Genomic DNA, 6,000 nt, shown 5'->3' with positions numbered 1-6,000 from the left:
TGAGAACCCTGTGATTAACAGTCTAAGAATGGCTGCAGTTTACATTTTCCCATGTAAAATGAACGGCTGAAATTTGATTGGCTGTTTTCTGCTACGCCCACTTTTCCTGGATTTGTAACCTCGGTCACCAAGTGACCAACTGTGACATGTGTGGGGACTCTGGCTTGATTACTGTGAGAATGGCAGCCTTTTACATTTTTTCCATTGACTTGAATGGGTGAAATCTGATTAGCTGTTTGTAGCTCCGCCACATGTGCAGGGGGGCCGCGAGACCTCCAGAACATATCATCCCAGGTAGTAAGGGATCTGTGTACCAAGTTTCGTTCAAATCGGTCAAGCCGTTTTTGCGTGATCGCGGCACACACACACACACACACACACACACACACACACACACACACACACACACACACACACACACACACACACACACACACACACACACACACACACACACACACACACACACAAACACACACAAACACACACACACACACACACACACACACACACACACACACACACACACACACACACACACACACACAATTTTATATATATAGATACCCGACTTTTTACTATAGCAGAGTTTTAGTATAACAAGATTATACTGTATTCTTTAATTCATACAGTTGATACCGATGATATTTTACTATGACCTAACCCTACTCTCACACAGAACCCCCCTCTACCTCTAAGCATTGCCCAATGATAAACAGACGCAGGTGGAGGACGCTGGTGTGTATGAATACCCCAGATCCAATTGCAAGCAAACAGCATATCAAGCATCCCCCGCAATCTGCTCACCGGATAGAAGAGATAAGTAGTAATGCAATACTGGGACTTTCTTCTGATAGACAATTGTCTCCTCTCCAGTGTTCCACCGAATAAGGTCCTACTCAGATGTCCGCTATTGTAGCTTCTTCTGCCAGCGGCTTTTCCTTATGCTTCCTGTGAACCCCGCAGCTCCTCTGTACAATAATCCCAATTAGGACATTCTTGGAATCCCATTGTGTTTGTTAAAGGATAAAAATCAAAATGCAAAGTTTTGATGTTTTTAGAGCCCTAGATTGTAAAACCTTGCAGTGAGAAAAAGGGAACACAGCCTAGACCTATGTGGGATTGGGACTCTGCATACAGTGGAGGAAATAATTATTTGACCCCTCACTGATTTTGTAAGTTTGTCCAATGACAAAGAAATGAAAAGTCTCAGAACAGTATCATTTCAATGGTAGGTTTATTTTAACAGTGGCTGATAGCACATCAAAAGGAAAATCGAAAAAATAACCTTAAAGAGAATCTGTATTGTTAAAATCGCACAAAAGTAAACATACCAGTGCGTTAGGGGACATCTCCTATTACCCTCTGTCACAATTTCGCAGCTCCTCGCCGCATTAAAAGCGGTTAAAAACAGTTTTTAAAAGTTTGTTTATAAACAAACAAAATGGCCACCAAAACAGGAAGTAGGTTGATGTACAGTATGTCCACACATAGAAAATACATCCATACACAAGCAGGCTGTATACAGCCTTCCTTTTCAATCTCAAGAGATCATTTTTGTGTTTCTTTCCCCCTGCAGCTATCTTCCACTGAAGTGTCAGGCTGTTTCTTCCTGCAGAGTGCAGACAGCTCTGCCTGTATGTAATTCCTCAGTATGTGAAAGCCCAGCCAGCTCAGAGGAGGATTTATCCAGCTTGTAAAAGATAAGAGAGAAGAGAGAAGCTGCCCTAATCTAAATAATACACAGGCAGTGTGCATAGAGGGGCCAGGAGGGGGAGATGCATCACAGAACCACAACACTGAAGAACTTGGAAGCCTTCCAGACACAGGCTGACACGTCTGACAAGAGAGAGATAAGTTGATTTATTACAGAGATGGTGATAGTAAAATGTGCTGCAGTAAGCCAGAACACATTAGAATAGCTTTTGGAACTTGTAGGATGATAAAAAACAGGATGCAATTTTTGTTACGGAGTCTCTTTAAATAAAAGATAGCAACTGATTTGCATTTCATTGAGTGAAATAAGTTTTTGAACCCCTACCTACCATTAAGAGTTCTGGCTCCCACAGAGTGGTTAGACACTTCTACTCAATTAGTCACCCTCATTAAGGACACCTGTCTTAACTAGTCACCTGTATAAAAGACACCTGTCCGCAGAATCAATCAATCCAGCAGACTCTAAACTCTCCAACATGGGAAAGAACAAAGAGCTGTCCAAGGATGTCAGAGACAAAATTGTAGACCTGCACAAGGCTGGAATGGGCTACAAAACCATTAGCAAGAAGCTGGGAGAGAAGGTGACTACTGTTGGTGCGATTGTTCGAAAATGGAAGGAGCACAAAATGACCATCAATCGACCTCGCTCTGGGGCTCCACGCAAGATCTCACCTCGTGGGGTGTCAATGTTTCTGAGAAAGGTGAAAAAGCATCCTAGAACAACACGGGAGGAGTTAGTGAATGACCTCAAATTAGCAGGGACCACAGTCACCAAGAAAACCATTGGAAACACATTACACCGCAATGGATTAAAATCCTGCAGGGCTCGCAAGGTCCCCCTGCTCAAGAAGGCACATGTGCAGGCCCGTCTGAAGTTTGCCAATGAACACCTGAATGATTCTGTGAGTGACTGGGAGAAGGTGCGGTGGTCTGATGAGACCAAAATAGAGCTGTTTGGCATTAACTCAACTCGCTGTGTTTGGAGGAAGAAAAATGATGACCCCCAAAACACCGTCCCCACCGTCAAGCATGGGGGTGGAAACATTTTGCTTTGGGGGTGTTTTTCTGCTAAGGGCACAGGACAACTTAATCACATTAACGGGAAAATGGACGGAGCCATGTATCGTGAATTCCTGAATGACAACCTTCTTCCCTCTGCCAGGAAACTGAAAATGGGTCGTGGATGGGTGTTCCAGCACGACAATGACCCAAAACATACAGCAAAGGCAACAAAGGAGTGGCTCAAGAAGAAGCACATTAAGGTCATGGAGTGGCCTAGTCAGTCTCCGGACCTTAATCCAATAGAAAACCTATGGAGGGAGCTCAAGCTCAGAGTTGCACAGAGACAGCCTCAAAACCTTAGGGATTTAGAGATGATCTGCAAAGAGGAGTGGACCAACATTCCTCCTAAAATGTGTGCAAACTTGGTCATCAATTACAAGAAACGTTTGACCTCTGTGCTTGCAAACAAGGGTTTTTCCACTAAGTGTTAAGTCTTTTATTGTTCGAGGGTTCGAAAACTTATTTCACTCAATGAAATGCAAATCAGTTGCTATCTTTTATTTAAGGTTATTTTTTCGATTTTCCTTTTGATGTGCTATCTGCCACTGTTAAAATAAACCTACCATTGAAATGAGACTGTTCTGAGACTTTTCATTTCTTTGTCATTGGACAAACTTACAAAATCAGTGAGGGGTCAAATAATTATTTCCTCCACTGTACATGATTCTCTCATAAGGTTCAGATGTGTACATTTAATTGCATACATTACAACAAAAAAGAAGCTAGAATTAGCGATATTCTACTGCTGGATTCCTACAGTAAAATATTGGTAAGGTTTACTTATATTTTGCTATGCATAAACCTAACCCTACTCTCACAGAACACCTGACACCCCCCCCCACTCCCCGGGGGTGCCTGACCCTAAGACCCCCCTCCCCCAATGGTATTGTTAAACTGCCGTTTAGGAAGATGACGTCTTAACTGGCAGCCACGGCCACAGGATTCTGGCCCTCTCTTGTTTTTCCTCCCTTTTCCCTTCCAGTTCACCTTGTTCCCCCCCCCCCCCCCTGAAGGTGTGCAGTGTGGTCCGGTGTAGCCTGGTATGCTGGTGCGGGTAGTGGGGAGTCTGGAAAGGGACCAGTAGTTTTTTCTGCCTTGCTGCTGCCTGGCTCCATTGTCTGTGCAGGTACAGGCCTTGTGGAGTCCACCGCTGCTACCGAGGAGATCAGGGTTCCACTGAGGTAGGAAGACACCGTGCCAATCAGGACACCTTTGACCTCGCTGGCAGGCGCGGAGCTAGGGGGGGTCGGGGTAGGTCAAGTGCCCCCGGGCGCCGGGTCCCTAAGGGCACCCAGCTGAGCTGATTTTTTTTTTCTCTGCGGAGGGGAGCAGCGCAGAGAAGAGGGAGAGCTATGCGGACGGTGAAAAAGGGGGCCATCTCCCCCCCTTCTCTCACCTTAGGGCTCTCCCTCCCTCCCTCGCTGTCCCCTCCGTTATTGTCCGGGTGTCTGGCGCAGCGGGCGGGACATACCTCCGTCTCGCTCCAGCGCCGGCCGGAAGTTCGGGTCCCGCAGCCGCTGCTCTGGTCTGGACTAGATCAGAGTAGCGGCAGATCCATCCGCGCTGCGACGAGACGGAGGTAAGTTCCGCCCGCCGCTGCCAGCACCCGGACATTAATGGAGGGGACAGCGAGGGAGGGAGAGCAGCTCTCCCTCTTCTCTGCGCTGCTCCCCTCCTGCTGGGGAGCCAGGGAGGGGGACACCTGGCTACCTACTCTGGGCATATATACCCCTGGCTACATATACTGGGCATATATACCCCTGGCTACATATACTGGGCATATATACCCCCTGGCTACATATACTGGGCATATATACCCTTGGCTACATATACTGGGCATATATACCCCCTGGCTACATATACTGGGCATATATACCCCCTGGCTACATGGACTGGGCATATATACCCCCTGGCTACATATACTGGGCATAATTTCCCCTGGCTACATATACTGGGCATATATACCCCCTGGCTACATATACTGGGCATATATACCCCTGGCTACATATACTGGGCATATATACCCCCTGGCTACATGGACTGGGCATATATACCCCCTGGCTACATATACTGGGCATATATACCCCTGGCTAAATATACTGGGCATATATACCCCTGGCTACATATACTGGGCATATATACCCCCTGGCTACATGGACTGGGCATATATACCCCCTGGCTACATATACTGGGCATATATACCCCTGGCTACATATACTGGGCATATATACCCCTGGCTACATATACTGGGCATATATACCCCCTGGCTACATATACTGGGCATATATACCCCCTGGCTACATATACTTGGCATATATACCCCCTGGCTACATATACTGGGCATATATACCCCTGGCTACATATACTGGGCATATATACCCCTGGCTACATATACTGGGCATATATACCCCCTGACTACATATACTGGGCATATATACCCCTGGCTACATATACTGGGCATATATACCCCCTGGCTACATATACTGGGCATATATACCCCCTGGCTACATATACTGCGCATATATACCCCTGCCTACATATAACAACAACAATAACAATAACAATAATATTTATATAGCGCTTTTCTCCCTGGGGACTCAAAGCGCTGTGACCCTGCATTATGCAGTCTCAAAGGCTAGGGAAAAGAGGTGAGTTTTTAGCCTTTTTTTAAAGCTGTCCAGAGAAGGAGCCTCTCGTACTGATTGTGGAAGTGAGTTCCATAGAGTAGGGGCTGCATAGGAAAAGGCCCGAGCACCAAATGTTAAGTGTATCCTGGGAATAACCAGCTTCATCTTGTTGGCAGAGCGGAGGGTGCGTGGAGGGGCATAAAGTTCCAATAGATCCGCTATGTATTTGGGTCCCATGTGGTGTAGAGCCTTGAATGTCAGCACTGCAGGCAGATCTTAAAATTGATTCTCCATTTTACTGGCAACCAGTGAAGAGTTTGCAGTACTGGGGTGATGTGTGAGCTGCGGGGGGCATTGGCTAGGAGTCTGGCTGCAGCATTCTGTACTAGCTGTAAGGGGCGCAGAGCCTTATCTGTAGATCCGATTAACAGGGCGTTGCAGTAGTCTAGGCGGGAGGATACAAATGCGTGAACCAGGGCAGGTAGGTCTTCAGCTGGGATAAGGTGTTTGATTTTCGCTATATTTCTTAGATGGAAGAAGGAAGACTTGACGACAGCTGATACCTGCTGTCTGAGTTTTAGATTTCCATCCAGGA

This window comes from Hyperolius riggenbachi, chromosome 2 (assembly GCF_040937935.1).
Source record: "Hyperolius riggenbachi isolate aHypRig1 chromosome 2, aHypRig1.pri, whole genome shotgun sequence".
Taxonomy (NCBI): Eukaryota; Metazoa; Chordata; class Amphibia; order Anura; family Hyperoliidae; genus Hyperolius; species Hyperolius riggenbachi.
This window is presented reverse-complemented; position numbering follows the sequence as displayed.